This window comes from Protopterus annectens, chromosome 1.part0, assembly GCF_019279795.1.
Source record: "Protopterus annectens isolate FY-2018-M chromosome 1.part0, PAN1.0, whole genome shotgun sequence".
NCBI lineage: Eukaryota > Metazoa > Chordata > Ceratodontiformes > Protopteridae > Protopterus > Protopterus annectens.
Window position 1 is genome coordinate 1,423,669,347 of NC_056725.1, and position 21,808 is coordinate 1,423,691,154.

Here is a 21,808-nt window from a genome sequence, read left to right on the forward strand (position 1 = left end):
CTCGGACATTGCTTGGGGAGCTCATCTAAATGGAAAGTGGATACAAGACAAGTGGCCTGCCAGACTACAGCATCTACATATCAACATGAAGGAGATGTTAGCAGTCCAGTTTGCATTAATGGCTTTCAAGGAGTTACTTCTTCCAGGGCAGGTGTTGATTCTAACAGACAACACAACTGTCATGTGGTACATCAACAAGCAAGGGTGAACACATTCTTATCCTCTATGCAGGCAAGCAATGCTTTTATGGGAGACTGCGCTAAGCTTGCAACTAACTCTTCAGGCAAGGTTTCTGCCGGGAGCACAGAACTCCTTAGCAGATGTGTTAAGCAGACAAATCATGGATCCCCACGAGTGGAAACTGGATCTGCATGTATTTCAGAAATTGACAGTGTCATGGGGAACTCCAGACATAGATCTGTTCGCTTCTCCACTAAACCACCAGCTGCCAAAGTTTTGCACAAAGGGGTTTCATCACACAGCTTGGAAAGTGGATGCTCTGTCTTTCAGTTGGAAAAACCTTCATGTGTATGCCTTTCCACCTCTGCCTCTTCTTCCAAAGGTGCTATTAAAAGTCAGACAAGACAAGCCAAGGATGATTTTGATAGCTCCAGATTGGCCTCGGCAACACTGGTACCCACTACTAAGGAGTCTGGTAAGGAAGCCTCCATGGCCTTTACCTTTGATTCCTCATCTGTTATCTCAGAAGGACGGTCATCTACTCAATGTCAAGCTTCACTCTCTTCATCTAACAGCCTGGCATATTCTGTGTTGAAACACAGCAGGTCTCAACTTCCTCAACAAGTTTTAAATGTGATTATGGAAGCTAAAAGACCTAGTACAAGGAAAGTGTACATGAAAAATGGAAGAGATTTTTATTTTGGAGTACAGCAAAGAATTTGGAGATTTCTGAGCCTAATTTGAGTGTGGCTCTTCAATATCTTACTGAGTTATTGGACAAAGGTTTGTCCTTCTCTTCCATTAAGATTCATGCTGCAGCAATTTCAGCTCACTATGATTGTGACCCACCATTGTTTTCGCATCCTTTGTTCAAGCAGTTTCTTAGAGGGCAAAGAATATAAGACCCCACGTAGAGCTCCTACTCCTGCTTGGGATCTCAATTTTGTGTTGGAAAAACTTACTCTACAACCTTTTGAGCCTGCGGCTACTGCTTAATTGAAATACTTGTCATGGAAGACTGCTTTTCTGTTGGCTATTACTTCTGCAAGACGGGTGTCTGAGTTGCAGGCCCTTATGGCAGTGGAGCCCTTTTGATTTTCCATAAGGATAGGGTATCATTACGTACTAATCCTTCCTTTATGCCTAAGGTGGTTTCTAGTGTGGCTTTAAACCAAACTATTCATTTGCCTACTTTTTATGCAGACCCCCAAAATAAAGGGGAAAAGATTTTGCACACTTTAGATGTACACAGGCAATTGCGTTATTATTTAAGCAGGACTAAGGATTTTAGGCAGTCTCAGCAGTTGTTTGTTTCTTTTGCTTTGAGTTCAGAGGGCAAGCCTGTGTCAAAACAAACTATTTCTAGGTGGATTGGGTTTTGCATTGCATTTTGTTATTCCCATCATGGCAAGGAGATTCCAGCTGGGATTAGGCCTCATTCCACTAGGGCTACTGCCACTTCAACAGCATTTCTAAGGGGTGGCAACTAAGGATATTTTGGAGGCAGCTACTTGGAGTTCAGTGCATACTTTCTCTAAGCATTATCACCTTCCTATCTACTCTAAGTCTAGGGCTGGTTTTGCCACAGCTGTTTTGCAAGGCATGTTGTCAGCTCCTACTTCTTTATGATTTGCCAGCCTCCCTTACCTCTGCTTTGGGATTCTACCCAATAGTAAGGACTGCAGCAATGTGGAACGAAGAACATAGTACAGTTTTGTACCTACCATAAATGTAGATGTTCGAGGATCCACATTGCTGCAGTCCAATTTACCCTCCCTCCTTCCCCTCTGTGTTTAGGGGTGGTTGTGTAGGTGAGGTTATATGCTGATATTTTTGTATATATTTGTGTATATTTTGTACATATTTTTGGTGCAGGTATTTTGGGCCTTGTCTTTTTAGGGTCTTCTGACATCTGGGGCAAGAAAAGACTGAGGATATGACGTCGGTCATGCGCATTAGTACCCTGACGTACTGACGTCAGTCTAATGCGCCCTGACCAACGTCAGCCATATACTCTGGTATTCGGGCCGACTGGACAGCGGACTACCCAATAGTAAGGACTGCAGCAATGTGGATCCTCGAACATCTACATTTATGGTAGGTACAAAACTGTACTTTCTGTACCTGTATGTATGAAAGCGAACAAACAAGATCTGGGGAAGCAGGCGTGGTGCATTATGGGATAAGGGGTAGCCCAGCCAATGAGAGACTTCGTTCTAGTGTATAGTGGCCGAGTCGGAGCCGACGGATCGGCTCCGAACCCACCAGTTATGAATGTAGGCGAGATGGATCCCATACATCCAAAGTTATGGTAAGTACATAACTAAAAGTTATCCTACTGTCAGGTGGTTCCCCAGTCGGCCTGAGTTCCAAAGTCTTGGTCCGACGTCGGTTGCTGTCGCCTCCTCCCTGACGTCAGTGCGACAGGGGTATATAAGATGCAGCCGACACCATTTTCTTCAGTCTTTCTTGCCGCGTGGTGCCCGAAGCAAAAGCAGATGTTCTTCATCTCACATTGCTGCAGTCATAACCTGTGGGTAGTCCGCTGTCCTCGGTCGGCCCGAATACCAAAGTGTTAGGCTGGCGTCGGTCATGGTCGCTTAGATCTGACGTCAGTACGCCGTGGTACTAAAGCGCATGTCTGACATCATATCCTTAGTCTTTCTTGCCGCATGGTCCGAAGCAGAAGCAGCGTTTGCAAGTGCCGTTCGGCGTCCTGAAATTTTCTTATTCTGAGTTTCAGACCGAAGACCAAGTTGGGCTAAGTACCCGTTGGGGAATATTTTTGTCTTTTCTTGCCTCAGTTAAATCCGGATGTCAGAAAAAGTGAATAATTGTATTTCTTGTGGGAAACAGATACCTCATAGGGATTACCACTCTCTTTGTATTCCTTGTTTGGGGCCTGAGCACGACGTAGTCGGGTGTCGCTTTTGTGCTAAATTTAATAAGCGCACCATTAAACGTAGGTTAGATTGTGCTAGGCTTGTCTTCGGTAAGCGGTGTAATTACACTATGCCGTCGGATCCTCCGACGCCAGCTACCGCGAAGAAGCGTAAAGAGAAATCATTGAAATCCAGGCAGGATGAGTCGTCCATTCCGGACGCCGGTTCTTTAGAAACCACGGTGGAGTCTGTAGATCCGGCCGAGGTTTCAGTTGAGTCTCAGGGGGAACCTTTAGTTTTGCAAGATGTGGCCTCTCAGGAGTCAGGTCAGGCTGAGGGGGCCTCTCAGGTTGCTGTGCTCCCTTTTTTTGCATAAGGTGGTTAGGCCTTCTCCCTCTGTTTCTAAGGTACCTTCAAAGGCCAGGCCTGGTTTGTCTTCCTCTGGCGTCAGTCCTAGTTCTGTAGGTTCTGTGCCTAAAAAACACATGCTTAAAATGGCAGAAGATTTAATTACCTTGATTAGAGGTTCTATGCCCCCTCCAGATAAGAGGCCTAGGGTGGAGCCAGAGGTGGAAGGATTAGAACATTCTTCAGATTATTCAGAGTCTTCGGCTGAAGACATTCAGGATTTTCCCCCTTATTCTGATTCTGACGCAGAGGATTCTAGTCCCTCTGCTTCCCCTCCAGAGGATTTTTCATTTTCAGAAACCCTGCATTCTATGAGGGAGCATTTTAAATGGGAAGGTCAGGATTTCTCAGATTCCCGAAAGAGGCTTAGGGAATTCTTGTTTTTACCACAACATAGGCCCTTGGCTATACCTCCGGTTTTAGATGTTGTACAGGATGTTTTCTCTGAGGCTTCCCTTAATCCAGACTCTCTGCCTCCTGCCCCGGTTAAGCCAGACAGGTATTACAGGGTGCCAGAGGCTCATAAATATTTGTATAGGAGCCCTAGGGCTGACCCAACTATTAGCCAGGGACCTAAGGGTGTCAGGGCTTCTGTTGTAAAGAATCCAGTTCCCATGGATAAGGACTCTAGAGCTCTGGATAGGTGGGATAAAAAAGTGTATACCTCTTCCACTCTTGCAATGAGGGCTTTAAATTGCCAGTTTCATATGCTGAAGTACCAGAATTTTCTTCTTAGTCAATTGAAATCTAAGGTGGATGCTTTAGCAGAGGGCATAGAGTGTAAAGAATTACAGGATTTGGTTCATGCCTCTGATCAGGTGGGTAAGCATTCTTTGCAGTGTGGTTTTGATGCTTTGCAGGCTTCTTCCAGGGTGGCTGCCACTGGATCAGTTATTCATAGGCACGCTTGGCTTAAGGATCAGAACTTGTCAGAGCATGTTAAAGCTCGAATTTTGGATGCTCCCCTTCAGTCTGAAGTTTTGTTTGGTTCTCCTGTGGAGTCAGTCTTGAAGAAAATGGAAGACAAAGCTAAGTCTATGCAGACTGTTAAAGATTTTTTACAAGTGCAGCCTCCTAAGTTTAGCAGAAATTGGCCTACTAAGGGATGGGCTTACCCTTCTTCTGATTTGCAGTCTAGGGGCAGATCTAGACGTGGTAGGGGCAGAGCTCATGCACAGGGTTCTTTTAGGCCTAGGACGTGGAGTTCCCCTGCACAGTCTACTGGTGAGGGCAGGGGCCAGTCCTTTCGTAAACAGACCCAATGACCTGCATCTTCAGCTGCCAGATCCTTCCTGTCTGGCAGCTCCTCTGGGCGGAAAGTTGGCACTTTTCAGGCAAAATTGGCTTTTAGTCACCCAGGACAAATGGGTGTTGGACATTATAAACCGAGGCTACAAGTTTTATTTCCACACATTGCCCCCTTTCAAAGGCATGCCAGACGTTCCTCCTCAGCAAAAGGCAGAGGCTCACAAACAAGATTTCTTTACTTCTTCAAATGGGAGCTATCCAGCAGGTTCCTCCATTAGAGGTGGGCCTAGGATTTTATTCTCGCCTGTTTCTTGTACCAAAGAAAGGAGACACTTGGAGGCCAATTCTGGATTTGTCTATTCTCAACACATACCTGGACATTCCAAAATTCAAAATGTTGACTTTGCAACAACTTCTACCTATGCTAGGCAAAGATCACTGGATGGTAACTCTGGATCTCAAGGAGGCTTATCTTCATATTCCTATCAGGCCAAGCTGCAGGAGATTCCTGCGTTTCCGGGCTGGGACTTTACATTATCAGTTCTCTGCATTGCCCTTTGGCTTATCTACTGCGCCCAGGGTATTCACAAAGGTTCTGGCTCCGGTGATAGCCTTCTTCAGGTTAAGAGGAATACAAATTTATCCTTATTTGGACGATTGCCTGATTCTGGCTCAAGACAAAGACCAGCTACTTCACCATCTTCAGTATGTTATGGCAGTGTTAAGGTGCCTAGGGTATTCTGTGAACGAAATAAAGTCCAGTCTAGTACCCTCTCAAGACATGTGCTTTCTGGGTGTGAGACTGAATACAGCATCTCAGATGGCGTTTTTGACCCCGGACAAACAAAGAAATCTTACCCTTTACTTCAAACAATTGTCTCTCCTGTCCAGGCTGACTGCAAGGACAGTCCTTCAAGCCTTGGGGTTCATGGCATCTTGTATTCTGGTGCTTCCCAATGCCAAACTGCATATGAGGAAGTTACAATGGTATCTCAAGAGTGTATGGACTCAACACTGCCACGATTTGGACACTGTCATTCAAATAATACCTTGCATTCAAAAGGAATTTTTGTGGTGGGCTCAGGAATGTCACCTAAACAAGGGACTCTCTGTGACCCGACCAGAAGCGAGTCAGATCTTAACGACAGATGCCTCGGACAAGGCTTGGGGAGCACACCTCAATGGAAAATGGGTTCATGACACGTGGCCTGCCAGACTTCAACATTTGCATATCAACATGAAGGAGATGTTGGCAGTCCAATTTGCATTGATGGCCTTCCAGGATCTACTTCACCCAGGACAAGTGTTGATTCAAACAGACAACACAACTGTCATGTGGTACATCAACAAGCAAGGGGGAACCCATTCGTACCCACTTTGCAGGCAAGCTATGATTTTGCGGGAGACTGCTCTCAGTTTGCACCTCACTCTTCAGGCAAGGTTTCTGCCAGGAGCACACAACTCCTTAGCGGATGTTTTGAGCAGACAGATGGTGGATCCCCACGAATGGAAACTGGATCCTCATGTATTTCGACAGTTGACAGTGATTTGGGGGACTCCAGACATAGATCTGTTCGCTTCTCCACTAAATTTCCAGCTGCCAAGGTTTTGCACAAAGATGTTTCATCCACAAGCTTGGAAAGTGGATGCTCTATCATTCAGTTGGAACAATCTTCACGTCTGTGCCTTTCCTCCTCTGCCTCTTCTTCCCAAGGTGCTCTTGAAGGTCAGACGGGACAAGCCATCCATGATTCTTATAGCTCCAGATTGGCCACGTCAGCACTGGTACCCTCTGCTGAGGAGTTTAGTACAGGAGCCTCCTTGGCCTTTGCCATCAAGTCCACACCTTTTGTCCCAGGCAGGCAATCATTTCCTCAATGTCAGGATACAGTCCCTGCATCTGACTGCCTGGCATATTCTGTTCTAGACCCTGGAGGGTCGCAGCTTCCTCAACAAGTTTTGAATGTTATTTTGGAGGCCAGACGGCCTAGTACAAGGAAGGTTTATGTTGATAAATGGAGGAGATTTTTTCTTTGGAGCAAAACAAAGTGCTTTGATGTTTCAGTACCTAATTTGAGTGTTTTACTTCAGTATCTTACAGAATTACTAGACAAAGGTTTGTCTTTCTCCTCTGTAAAAGTTCATGCTGCAGCCATTTCTGCTCACTATGACTGTGACCCACCTTTATTCTCTCATCCTTTGTTCAAGCAATTTCTTAGAGGGGCAAAGAACATAAGACTCCCATGTACAGCTCCTACTTATTCCTGGGATCTCAATTTTGTGTTGGAGAAACTCACTTTGTCTCCATTTGATCCTGCAGCTACAGCTGAGTTGAAGTTTTTATCTTGGAAGACAGCTTTTTTGTTGGCCATTACGTCTGCTAGAAGGGTATCTGAATTACAGGCTCTAATGGCAGTTGAACCCTTCCTAATATTTCATAAGGACAGGGTCTCTTTGCGTACTAACCCTACTTTCATGCCTAAAGTGGTCTCAAATGTGGCCTTGAACCAGTCTATTCATCTGCCTACTTTTTATGCTGATCCCCAAAATAAAGGGGAAAAGATTTTGCACTCTTTGGATATTCACAGGCAGTTGCGTTATTATTTGAGCAGAACTAAAGGGTTCAGACAGTCTCAACAGTTGTTTGTTTCTTTTGCTTTGGGTTCTCAGGAAACCTGTTTCTAAACAAACTATTTCTAAGTGGATTGGTCATTGTATTGCTTTTGTTATTCTCATCATGGTAAGGAGATTCGGCTGGAATCAGACCTCATTCCACTAGGGCTACTGCCACTTCTACTGCTTTTCTGAGGGGTGTAGCTACTAAAGATATTTTGGAGGCAGCTACTTGGAGTTCAGTGCACACTTTTTCTAAACATTATCATCTCCCTCTTTATTCAAAATCTAGGGCTGGGTTTGCCACTGCAGTTTTGCAGAGCATGTTAGCAGCTCCCAATGCTTTATGATTTTGCCAACCTCCCTTTACCTTTGCTTTGGGATTCTACCCACAGGTTATGACTGCAGCAATGTGAGATGAAGAACATAGTACAGTTTTGTACCTACCATAAATGTAGATGTTCGAAGATCCACATTGCTGCAGTCCAATTTTCCCTCCCTCCTTCCCCACTGTAGTTTGGGGTGGTTGTGTGGTTTGGGTTGTAGATATGGTTTGTACATAGGTGATTGGATATTTTCCTGTTGTTTGGCTATGGTCTTTCTTTTTAGGGCCTTCTGACATCTGGGGCAAGAAAGACTGAGGATATGATGTCGGTCATGCGCTTTAGTACCACGGCGTACTGACGTCAGATCTAAGCGACCATGACCGACGCCAGCCTAACACTTTGCTATTCGGGCCGACTGAGGACAGCGGACTACCCACAGGTTATGACTGCAGCAATGTGGATCTTCGAACATCTATATTTATGGTAGGTACAAAACTACTTTCGCAAGTGCCTGTTGACAGTCTCCTTAGATTTTTATTCCGAATCCAGAACCGAAGTCTTCTACAAAGCTAAGTACCCCGATGTTCATCGTACATACAGCTGCAGTCATAACAGATGGGTTCTCCCGCCGTCAGGCGGGTCCTCGGTCGGCCGAATTCCAAAGTCTAGGTCCGGCGTCGGCTGTCGTCGATTCTTCCCTGACATCAGTGCGACAGAGGTATAAAGGAACCAGCCGACGCCATTTTCTCCAGTCTTTCTTGATGCGCGGTGCCAGAAGCAGTTCGCAAGTGCCGGTCGGCCAGCTCCTGAAATTACGAAATTTGGAAACCGAAGTCTTAAAAGCTAAGTACCCCATTGGGGAAACTTTTCTTGCCTCAGACCGATGTCAGACAAAGTTAATTGTATTTCTTGTGGGAAGCAAATACCGCATAAGGATTTCCATTCCCTCTGTATACCTTGTTTAGGCCCAGTCCACGACGTCTCGGTCTGTCGCTTTTGTGCTACATTCAACAAACGCACTATTAAGCGTCGGGCGGAATTTGCCCAGCATTATTTTGGAAAAGCATTTAACTATACTATGTCGTCGGATACTCCGACTCCGGTTTTGTCTAAAAAACGCAGACAAGGACCGACACACTAGGTCCGCGGCCTCTACCGACACCACGCCAAAGCCGACTACACATGGTCCGGTTCTCAGTGTGGCGCCTACGCAGCCCCTGATTACCGACGACACTTCTTTGACAGTGTCTTCTGTGCCCGAGTTCGCAGACTCCTCTGCCCACACCCCGACTACTGATACCGAAGCCACTCTTGGCGTTGAAACTCAGAATGTGGACAGGTCCACCTCCACTCAAGGTGTCTTCAGACCTTCCTCCTCTTTCTCCATCAAGGCTTTCACAAAGTCTAAAGCAACCATGCACCCTAAGAGACAAGCTACACAGGGTCCATCTCCAGGCCCCATGCCTAAGAAACAGATGCTTAAAATGGCTGAGGATTTAATTACTCTAATCGGAGGTTCTCAGCCCCCACCGGAGAAAAGGCCCAGAGTGGAGGAAGATTCCCCCTCCTCTGATCAGGGCTCCATTATTTCAGAGCACTCTGATGATGAAGAACATTCTTACTCCCCTTTGAAGACTCTGATGCGGAGGAGTCCATCCCTTCTGTATCCCCCCCTGAGGATTACTCATTTGGGGAAACTTTGCATACCTTAAGGGAACACTTCCACTGGGAAGGCCAGGATTATTCAGATTCCAAGAAAAGGCACAGGGAATTTCTCTTGTTACCTCAGCATAGACCTCTGGCTATACCTCCTGTCTTGGACATCCTAGATGATGTTTACTCGGAGGCCTGCCGTAACCCGGACTCTCTACCTCCAGTTAAGCCTGACCGGTACTACAGGGTTCCTGACTCACACCAATTTCTTTACAAAAGCCATGCTGCTGACCCAGAAACCATCTCACACGGCCCCAAGGGAGTTAAGGCCTCCATTGCCAAAAATCCATTGCCTTCCGAGAGAGATTCCAGATCCTTAGAAAGGTGGGGGAGAAAGGTATATACCTCGGCTACCTTATCCATGAGGGCCTTAAACTGTCAGTTTCATATGCTAAAATACCAACAGTTTTTGTTATCACAATTGAAGAGTAAAATGTCACAACCTGAACAACCAGACATGAAGGAGTTGCAGGATTTGATGCATAGTGCAGAACAAGTGGGTAAGCATACCTTACAATGTGGTTTTGATGCTCTACAGGCCTCATATAGAGCTGCTGTTACAGGATCAGTCATACGTAGGCATGCCTGGCTCAAGGAACTAGCCTTGTCTGATCATGTCAAAGCTAAATTACTAGACGCCCCTCTTCAAAAGGATGTACTATTTGGTGCTAATGCTGAGGAGGTATTAAGGAAAATGGAGGAAAAGGCTAAATCAATGCAAACTGTGAAAGAATTTCTACAGGTTCAACCCCCACGTTTTAGTAGAAATTGGCCTTCCAAAAACTGGTCCTTTCCTGCCACAGACAGGCCCCCAAAGAGGCAGATACAGGCGCCCGAGGGGCAGAGGACAATCCCAAGGCTCGTATAGAGGCAGACAATGGCAAGCTCCTACACAAAGAGGTGGTGAGGACAACTCGCAATCTTTCAGAAAGCAAACCCAATGACTTTCCCCTTTGCATGCTACCCAGGTTTCAAATGGCAGCCCCCTTGGGAGGAAAGCTGGCATTATTTTCAGAAAATTGGCATGTTGTCACAAGGGACAAATGGATCCTGGACATTATAAACAGAGGCTACAAATTCCATTTTCACACCCTTCCAAAAATGAGAGGCATGCCAAACCTGCCACACAATCAAAGGGCAGAGGCACAAAAGCAAATTACATATCTCATAAACATGAAAGCTATTCAAGAGGTACCTACGCACAAACAAGGTCAAGGTTTTTATTCCAGGCTATTTCTGGTGCCAAGGAAGGGAAAAGATTGGAGACCTATTTTGGATCTATCCATCCTAAACACATTTCTACTCGTACCAAAATTCAAGATGCTCACTCTACAGCAACTTCTTCCCATGCTGGGCAATGAGTCTTGGCTGGTAACATTGGACCTCAAGGAGGCATACCTGCATGTCCCAATCGGACAAAATTGCAGAAGGTGCCTCAGATTTCTTGCAGGTTCAACCCATTATCAATTCTCTGCATTGCCCTTTGGCTTATCTACTGCGCCCAGAGTATTCACGAAATGCCTGGCATCAGTAATTGCCTACTGCAGACTTCAAGGGATACAAATATATCCCTATTTGGACGACTGCCTGATCCAAACGGACAGCAAGCACATTCTTCTGAAGCATCTGGCTTATGTAATAATGTTATTGAAATCTCTGGGATACACAGTCAACAAAAAGAAATCAATGTTAATACCCTCTCGGAAGATAATTTTCCTGGGTGCCAATTTGGACACAAACACCCAGATGGCCTACCTCACGCCAGAGAAGCAGGGGCAACTAATACAATACTTCAAAACACTAGCAAATTGCACCAGGTTAACTTCAAGGAAAATCCTGCAGGCTCTGGGATTCATGGCATCTTGCATCTTACTAATCCCATGTGCAAAGCTGCATATGAGGAAACTACAATGGTACTTAAAAAACATATGGTCTCAACACAGCCACAGTTTGGAAACAATAATACCACTAATTCCATGTCTGCAAAAGGAATTTCTGTGGTGGGCTCAAGCATGTCAAACAAACACAGGCCTTCCATTCAGCAAGCCTCAAGCAAATCAAGTCATCACAACAGACGCCTCGGACTACGCCTGGGGGGCACACATGACAGATCGGTGCATTCAAGGCAAATGGTCCCAAAAAGAAAAGCACCTCCACATCAATCAAAAAGAAATGCTAGCAGTAATAAATGCTATGAAAGCTTTCAAGGACCTTCTACAACCAGGTCAATTATTGATGAGAACGGACAACACCACAGTCATGTGGTACATAAACAGGGAAGAACACATTCTTACCCCCTATGCAGACTGGCCATGTCACTTTTGAACATGGCCATGGACTTACAAATGGAACTACAAGCACTGTACTTGCCAGGCAAGGAAAACACGCTGGCAAACAACCTAAGCAGGAATATGACCGATCCACACTAATGGAAATTGCATCCAAAAGTTTTTACAGAAATAATCCAAGAACGGGGAAGGCCAGGCATAGATCTCTTTGCCTCCCGCAAGAATCATCAGTTGACAAAATTCTGCTCAAGGATCTTCCATCCAAAGGCCTGGAGAGTGGACGCTCTTTCTTTCAGTTGGACATCAATGACAGTTTATGCCTTCCCTCCTCTTCCTCTGCTGCCCAAAGTTCTATTAAAGACCAAAGCAGACAGACCAAAGATGATTCTGATTGCTCCGGACTGGCCAAGGCAACAATGGTACCCACTCCTGAGGAGCCTGACGCATTCCCCACCGTGGACCCTGCCTCTAATGCCTCTTTTTCTGACTCAGCACAGTTTCAAAACTCTTCACAGCCAGCTAAAAACACTCAATATAGCCGCATGGAAGATTCCTTAGCATCTCAACAAGCCCTACTCTCCAAGGAGGTGCAGGAAGTCATTTCGGAGGCCAGAAGGCCATCAACTAGAAAAGGTTACTCCGCAAAATGGAAACGTTTTTGTGTCTGGAATGAGAAAAAGGGCCAGGATCCTGGAAAAATGAATTTACCTCAAATACTACAATATTTGGCTGAACTGCTAAGCAGTGGACTTTCTCCTTCATCAAAATACATGCCTCAGTCATTTCTGCAGAATACAACACTGATCCACCTTTATTCTTTCACCCTCTCTTAAGACAGTTCCTCAGAGGGGCTAAGAATTTAAGACCTCCAAGGAAACGACCAATACCTGCTTGGGATATTAATTTCATTCTGGAAAAATTGACCTTGCCTCCTTTTGAGCCAGCTGCCTCATCAGATTTGCAATATTTGTCCTGGAAAACAGCTTTCCTTCTGGCTATCACCTCAGCTCGTAGAGTTTCAGAACTACAGGCTCTCATGGCTGTCCAGCCTTTTATCATCTTCCATCAGGACAGAGTTTCCTTACGAACCAACCCGTCCTTTATGTCTAAAGTGGTATCTAGGGTAGCTTTAAATCAGGCCATACATTTACCTACTTTTTATCCTAATCCTCAAAACAAAGGGGAGAGATTACTACATTCCTTGGACATCCACAGACAGCTGCGTTATTATTTGGACAGAACAAAGCCTTTCAGAAAATCAGAACAGCTGTTTGTGGCCTATGCGGTAGGAGCTCAAGGGAAATCAATTTCCAAACGGACAATCTCAAAATGGATAGCCCACTGCATACGCTTTTGCTATTCCTTTCATGCAAAACTGTTCCTACAGGCATTAGAACTCATTCCACCAGGGCCACAGCCACCACTGCAGCCTTCCTCAGAGGAGTTCCTACCAAGTATATTTTGGAAGCAGCCACTTGGAGTTCTGTGCATACCTTCTCCAAGCACTACAACCTACCATTATACTCCAAATCTAGAGCAGGCTTTGCCACTGCAGTCTTGCAGGCATTTTGGCTCCTCCTAGTTCCAACTAGTGCCTACCACCCCTATCTTAGCTTTGGGATTCTACCCATCTGTTATGACTGCAGCTGTATGCACGATGAACATAGTACAGTTTTGTACCTACCATAAATGTAGATGTTCAAGTGCTAATACAGCTTCAGTCCAGGTTCCCTCCCTCCTTCCCCTCTTGGGACAGGCATTTAGGCTAACACCTCCTCATACAACCTGATTGGGGTTTCATTTATGATGTATTTGCTTGCAACTACTGTATTTTGATTATATAGCACTGCATTATCACACAATTTTATTATTGCCTTCCTTCTGGGGGCACCTGACATCTGGGGCAAGAAAAACTGAAGAAAATGGCGTCTGCTGGTTCTTTTATACCCCTGTCGCACTGACGTCAGGGAAGAAGCGACGACATCCGACGCCGGACCTAGACTTTGGAATTCGGCCAACCGAGGACCTGCCTGACGGCAGGAAAAACCCATCTGTTATGACTGCAGCTGTATTAGCACTCTAACATCTGCATTTATGGTAGGTACAAAACTGTACTTTTCAAAGCTGCTAGAAAAATAAGCCAGCCAGCATGTCCCCTCAGACCAGATCGGATTAGGGACTTGCTCCAGATTCTTTTTGGTGCCAAAAAGGACAGAGGACCTGCGACCCATATTGGATCTCAGTCAATTGAACACTCGTGCAAAATTCCAAGTTCCGAATGGTCACATTGCAGTCTATTCTCCCATTGTTGGGAAAGGTGTGGATGTGCTCCGTCGACCTCAAGGATGCTTACCACCGCATAAAGATGGACAGGGCATCCAGATGTCGCCTACGCTTCTGGCTGGGAGCCAGTCATTTTCAGATGTTCGTGTTTCACTGTTGCAGTCATTACACTTGGGTTATCCTGCTGGCAGGCTACCCGCAGTCGGCCGAAATTCCAAAGTCCTGGTCTGGCGTCGGTTGCTGTCACCTCTTCCCTGACGTCAGTGTGCCAGGGGTATGTAAGATGCAGCCGATGCCATTTTCTTCAGTCTTTCTTGCCGCGCGGTGCCCGAAGCAAAAGCAGTTTGCAAGTGCCGGTCGGCTGACTCCTGAGATTTTCGAAATTGAATTTCAGATCCGAAGTCTTCAATAAAGCTAAGTACCCCGTTGGGGAAACTTTTTTTTCTTGCTCCAGACATGTCAGAAAAAGTTAACAATTGTATTTCTTGTGGGAAGCAAATACCTCATAAGGATTTTCATTCTTACTGTATTCCTTGCCTAGGCCCTGACCACAATGTTGCTAGTTGTCGGTTTTGTGCTAGAGTTAACCAACGCACTATTAAGCATCAGTATGGTTTTGCATTTCATTACTTTGGCCGAAGGTATAACTATATAATGCCATCAGACCAGCCGACCGGAGTTCATAAAAAGCGCAAGGAAAAAGAAAAGGACAGGCATCAGAGGTCCAAAACCAATGAGGAAGCCTCCTCTAGGCGAGTTGCCGGGTCGCCGGTTTTCATTGAGGCGCTTTCGCAGCCTCTGACAACCCGCTACCTCAGAGCCACAGGCCGCCTCCGACTCCCACATGGAGACTAGGGCTCTGGATACTCAAGGTATTGGGCCTTCGGAAACTAATCCCTCAGATGGGTCTGGAGCTGCTGAGCAGGCATTGGCTTCTGAGGGTGTTTTCAGACCTACCCAGCTATATATCAAGCCAACCTCAGCATCCAAGACAAAGACTAAAACAGCTTTAAAGACAAAGAAACAAGTACAGCATTCTCCTGGACAGACTTCCATGCCTAAGAAACAGATGCTTAAAATGGCCGAAGACCTTATTACTTTGATCAGGTGTTCCCATCCCCCTCCTGATAAGAGGCTTAGGCAAGACACTGAGTATGATTCCTCTGATCAGGTTTCCAGTTCATCTGACTCCTCTTCAGAACAGGGATACTCTCTTCCTCCCTATGAGGGCTCTGATGCGGAAGACTCTATCCCTTCAGCCTCCCCTCCTGAGGACTATTCTTTTGAGGAAGCCCTGCACACCAAGAGGGGAGCATTTCCACTGGGAGAGCCAAGATTATTCTGAATCTAAGAAAAGGCTCAGATTTTTTTTTTACTGCCTCAATACAGACCTCTTGCTATTCCACCTGTACTAGACATTGTAGATGTATTTTCAGAGTTCGGTCTGTCTCCTGACTCTTTACCCCCTGCACAGGTTAAGGCAGATAGGTGTACTACAGGGTTCCAGATTCACATAAATTTCTATATAAAAACCCTGCTGCTGACCCAGAAACTGTATAGGGTCCTAAAAGGGTCAAGGCTTCCACTGCAAAAAACCCTGTCCCCACTGATAGGGATTCTAGAGCATTGGACAGATGGGTGAAAAAAGTTTACACCTCTGCTACATTAGGTGTAAGAGCTTTAAATTGCCAGTTTCATATGCTTAAATATCAGCAAAACTTAATGTCTCTGCTAAAACAGAAAATGCTGCCAAATACTGAATGTTCTGAAAACAAGGAAATGCAGGATTTATTGCATGCGGCTGAACAAGTGGGAAAGCATACTTTGCAATGTGGTTTTGATTCACTAGAGGCCTCTTGCAGGGCCGCTGTTACAGGCTCTGTCATTCGAAGGCATGCTTGGTTAAAGGAACATAATCTGTCTGATCATGTTAAAGCAAAATTATTGGATGCTCCATTTCAGCATGATACGTAGTTTGGTGTTGAGGCAGAAGAGTTTTTAAAGAAAATAAAGGATAAAGCAAAATCTATGCAGACAGTAAAGGATTTTTTATAGGTTCAGCCACCCAGATTTAGCAGGAACTGGCCTTCTAAGAATTGGTCCTTTCCAGTGTCAGACAGGCCACAGAGGCAGATACAGACACCCTAGAGGCAGATCTCTGCCCCAAGGCTCATACAGGTCTAAACAATGGGGTGCTTCTACCTCCAAAAGCGGAGAAGACAAATCACAGCCATATAGGAAACAGTCCCAATGTCTTCCCACTGCCAATGCCAAGCACTTATCTTTTGGCAGCACCCTTAGGGGGAAAGCTAGCACTTTTTTCACAAAATTGGCACATGATCAGCCAGGACAAATGGGTACTGAATATTGTTTCTCAGGGCTACAGGTTCCACTTTCACACCCTTCCAAAGACAAAAGGTATGCCAGACCTGCCACGCAATCAATGGGCAGAGGCACAAAAGCAAATTTCATCTCTCATGGACATGAGGGCTATTCAGCATGTACCACAGCAAGAGCAGGGACAAGGATTTTACTCTGCTTTTCTTCGTACCCAGAAAGGACAATGCATGGAGACCAGTACTGGACATGTCTATTCTAAACTCTTTTCTGGACGTTCCAAAATTCAAAATGTTGACACTGCAGCAACTTCTGCCCATGCTGGGCAAGAAGGCTTGGCTCTTAATTTTGGACCTCAGAGGCATTACCTGCATGTCCCAATCAAGACAATCTTGCATAAGATACCTCAGATTCATAGCTGGCTCAGTGCACTACCAATTCTCTGCACTGCCCTTTGGCTTATCTACTGCGCCCAGGGTCTTCACAGAATGCCTGGCACCAGTAATTGCTTTTTGCAGACAGAGGAATTCAAATATATCCCTACTTGGACGACTGCCTTATTCAAGCAGAGAGAGCAAGGACATTCTACTAAAGCATCTGGCGTTTGTAAAAAGATTACTAATTTGCCTAGGGTACACAGTAAACAAAAATAAATCAAAACTAGTACCCTCTCGAGATAATAATCCTGGGTGCAAGCTTAAATACAACTGCCAGATGGCGTATCTCACGCCAGACAAAGGCAACTGACTTCTTACTTCGAAAAGATGGCAACAAAAACCCAGTTACCTGCAAGAAAAATTCTGCAGGCTTTGGGCTTCATGGCATCCTGCAATTCTGCCAATTCCATATGCATGACTGCATATGAGGAAGCTACAATGGTATCTAAAAAGTGTTTGGACTCAACATTGCCACAGCCTGGAAACATTAATTACCCTCATTCCCTGCCTGCAACAGGCGTTTCGATGGTGGGCACTGGCCTGTCACCACAACAAGGGACATCCATTCACTTTACCCACAGCCAGGCAGACACTAACAGATGCATCAGATTATGCCTGGGGGGCACACATGGCAGGAAAATGTATTCAGGGCACGTGGCCCGCAAGCCAAATGCATCTACTTATCAACCCAAAAGAGATGCTAGCTGTACAGAATGCCCTGACAGCCTTCAAGGATCTACTCCTTCCAGGACAACTGTTGCTAAAGACAGACAATACTACAGTCATGTGGTAGATAAACAAGCAAGTGGGCACACATTCCTACCCCCTCTGCAGGCAAGCCATGAGTTTGTGGAGCACAGCATTGACTTATCAAGTGCATCTGCAAGCACAATTCATGCCAGGAAAGACAAAAACTCTGGCAGAAGAACTAAGCAGAAACCTCATGGACTCTCATGAGTGGAAACTAGATCCACAATTTTCAGTATGATAACAAGGAAATGGGGATGCCCAGACATAGATCTATTTGCCTCCCCTCACAATTGCCAACTACAGAGATTCTGCAGAAGGACTTATCACAATCCAGCATGGAAGGTGGATGCTCTATCATTCAGCTGGAAAACCCTTACAGTATATGCCTTTCCTCCACTGCTCTCCTCCCCAAGGTACTCCTAAAGGTCAGACAAGCGAAGCCAAAAATGATACTGATTGCCCCAGACTGGCCACGCCTGCACTGGTACCCAGTCCTAAAGAGCTTGTCTCGAGGCCCAGCCTGGACTTTACCTCAAATTCCTCATATTCTGACCCAACAAAACAGATCCTGCACAGCCAACTCAGAACCTTAAATCTGGCTGCATGGCGAATAATATAACCACTCAGAACACACCTCTGTCTAAAGCAGTTATGGGTGTTAATTTTGGTAGCCGGGAGGCCCAGCACCAGAAAATCTTATGCAGAAAAATGGAAGAGATTCTGTGCTTGGAATCAGGCACAAGGAATTGGACCCGCTTGTTACAAATATTCTTCAGATTTTACAATACCTAACGGAGATGCTGGACAAAGGCCTATCCTTCTCATCAATTAAGATCCATGCCTCTGCCATTTCAGCTCATGACAATACGGAACCACCTATCTTTTCACATCCACTGCTAAGGCAGTACCTCAGAGAGGCCAAAAACAGAAGACCCCCAAGGAGAGCACCTATACCTACATGGGACCTCAATTTTGTCTTGGAAAAGCTCACACTGCCTCCTTTTGAGCCAGCCAATACATCCGAGATAAAATTCTTATGGAAAACAGCTCTGCTCCTAGCAATAACTTCAGCAAGAAGAGTCTGAGTTACAGGCATTAATGGCTGTGGAACCTTTTATCATTTTCCATCCTGACAGGGTTTCTCTAAGGACGAACCCAACATTTTTGCCTAAGGTAGTATCCAGTGTGGCTCTTAATCAAACCATTCATTTGCCTAGTTTTTATCCAAATCCCCAGAATAAAGGGGAGAGACTTCTGCATTCTTTGGACATAGACAGCTGCGCTTCTCTTGGACAAAACTAAAGCTTTCAGAAAGACTGAGCAACTTTTAGTGGCATATGCTGCAGGATCACAAGGAAAGGCTATCTCAAAGCAGACTATTTCAAAATGGATAGGACACTGCATTTGTTTCTGCTATTCACAACATGGCAGATCAGTGCCTAAGGGCATTAGGCCACACTCGACCAGGGCAGCAGCCACCTCAGCAGCCTTCCTCAGAGGAGTACCAACCAAGGATATTTTGGAGGCTGCAACTTGGACTTCAGTGCGCACTTTTACAAAGCACTACCACTTCACTCTTTATTCTAAATCCAGAGCAAGCTTTTGCCACTGCAGGTCTGAAGGGCCTCATAGCCACTCCTAATTCTATTTAGACCCAGCCGCCCAACCTCTGCTTTGGGATTCAAGCCAAGTGTAATGACTGCAACAGTGAAACATGATGAACATTGTACAGTTGTGTACCTACCATAAATGTAGATGTTCGAGTGTATTCACTGTTACAGTCCAGGTTACCCACCCACCATCCCCCTTTCTTTGCTGGGACTTATCTGTACTTCTCTATTCTATGCAACCTATGTGGTGTATATGCTTGTAGATTAAGGTAATGTTTATTTTAGTTCATGCTTTCTATAAGCAATGTTTTTAGCCTACCCTTTTGGGGGCACCTGACATCTGAGGCAAGAAGAACTGAAGAAAATGGCGTCGGCTGCATCTTGTGTTGTACCCCTGGCGCACTGACGTCAGGGAAGAGGCGACAGCAACCGACGTCGGACCAGGACTTTGGAATTTGGGCCGACTGCGGGTAGCCTGCCAGCAGGATAACCCAAGTGTAATGACTGCAACAGTGAATACACTCTAACATCTACATTTATGGTAGGTACACAACTGTACTTTTTGAGCCCTGCCTTTTGGTCTCGCCACAGCCCTCAGGGTGTTTACCAAATGCATGGCAGTGGTGACTGCTCACCTGAGACGTCAGGGATTACAAGTGTTTCCATATCTGGACGACTGGCTCCTTACTGCCACCACCAAGCATCTACTACTTCAGTCCAGTGACGCTACTATCAGCCTGTATCAACAGTTGGGCATTATGTCAACAATTGGGCATCGCATTGAAATGGGAAAAATCTGCCTTGTTGCCCTCACAGCTTGTCACTTTTATGGGCACCGCACTAGACACTGTCCTCATGCGGGCGTTTCTACCACAAGAAAGAATCAGAGTCCTACAAAAACAAGTTCACGCCTTGCTCCGTCTGAAAAGAGCGAAGGCAAGATGGGTCCTCCAACTGTTGGGAACAATGGCTGCTACGATTGTCAGTCCCTCTGCCAAGGTTATATATGAGGTTCTTTCAGTGGCTACTCTTTGCCCAGTGGTCTCTTCAACATCTTCCACTTTCTCACCCTATTCTACTCAGACAGGTGCAAACAGGATCTCAGTTGGTGGCTTTGCATCAACAACCTGAATGCGGAAAAGCCCTTCGTTCCTGCGCCCCTGGATTCCACAGTGACCACGGATGCCTCCCAGATGGGGTGGGAGTCATTATCTAGGCAGGACTGTCCAAGGCACGTGCAAGAGCACGAGATGCATCAGCATATCAGTGTCCTGGAGATGAGAGCTGTGCTACTAGTGTTGCAAGCACTCCAGAGTTTTCTTCCTCTCGGGACTATTGCAATCCACTCCGACAATATGTCAGTGGTGCGGTTTCTGAACAAGCAGTGAGAAACCAAGTCTTGCCCCCTTTGCAGAGAGGCCATGCGAGTGTGGCAGTGGGCATTGTCTTCCCAACATTTTCTGGTGGCATCGCACATTCCAGGGAAGTCAATGTGTGATCGCAGACAGGCTAAGCAGAGCTATTCTGATGCCTTACGAGTGGTACCTGAACTGTCAAGTTGCGGAACAGATCTTCCGCAGGTGGGGTCAGCCTTTCTGCGACCTTTTTGCCAGTCCCCTCAATGCCAAATGCAGCAGCTACTTCACGTTGATCCCCCCCCCCCCTCAGGGGGAGTCACCCAGCGACGCTCTAGTCCACGATTGGCCCTCCGGTCTACTATATGCCTTCCCTCCGCTCCCCTTGCTGTCAAAGGTTATTCAGAAAGCGCAATCCTTGGGGAGCAGAATGATTGATTGCCCCACACTGGCCTCGTCAGATTTGGTTCCCCTTTCTCCATCCCTATCTCATGGGCACTCCTTGGATTCTGGACCCACAACCAGACTTACTGACACATGTCAGGGCAGCTCCAGTCCTCCCTTCGGTCCCTCCATTTGACAGCCTGGCTACTCCACTTCTGTCATTAGTTAGGCTTCATCATTTTTCGCCGTAGTTGGTTCATATTTTATCTTCCTCTCGTAAGCCCTCGACCAGGAAGATTTATTACAGCAAATGGAAGAGGTTTTCAATCTGGGCACGTGCCAAAAAGATTGACCCTTACAGAGCTCCAATTTCGTCTGTATTGGAGTTCGTCCATGCTCTTTAACCAGGGTTCAGTGGCTGCAACCATAGAAGTCTAATTGGCAGTGATTTCTACCTTTCATGTCGCAGGCGAGCCTAGCCTGATGGCACATAGACTCTGTAAGGCTTTCCTGAAGGGCACGTTGTTGCTTCATCCTCCGGTATCGGAACCTAACGCCTTGTGACTTTAACTTTGTTCTACAGGGTCGGTCTTCACCCCCCTTTGAGCCTGCAGCCACTTGCGATTTAAAATTCTTAACTTGGAAGGACTGTCTTTTTGGTAGCCATCACGTCAGCCAGATGCTTGTCTGAGCTTCAAGCTTTATCAATCATACCCCCTTATTTGATTTTTCATAAGAATAGGGGTTTTTTCAGACCGAACCCCTCTCTTCTTCCCAAAGTGGCATCAGTCAGTAACCTTAACCAATCTGTTGAATTGCCGGTGTTTTTTCACCAGTTTTCAAACCAGGCAGAATTCAAATTTCATCATTTGGATCTGCACAGACAATTACGTTTTTATTTGAACAGAACAAAAGACTTCAGAAAATCTGATCAGTTGTTTGTTTCCTTTTCGGAAAACAGAATTGGGTCTCCTGTCTCCAAAGTCACGTTGTC

At 45.9% G+C, this 21,808-nt stretch overlaps 1 protein-coding gene across 4 annotated transcripts in view; it reads left to right on the forward strand.

The window, feature by feature from the left end:
* LOC122798492 (synaptotagmin binding cytoplasmic RNA interacting protein) overlaps positions 1-21,808 on the forward strand; it is a 1,585,553-nt gene that overhangs the window by 735,015 nt on the left and 828,730 nt on the right. The gene's annotated exons all lie outside the window — the stretch shown is intronic.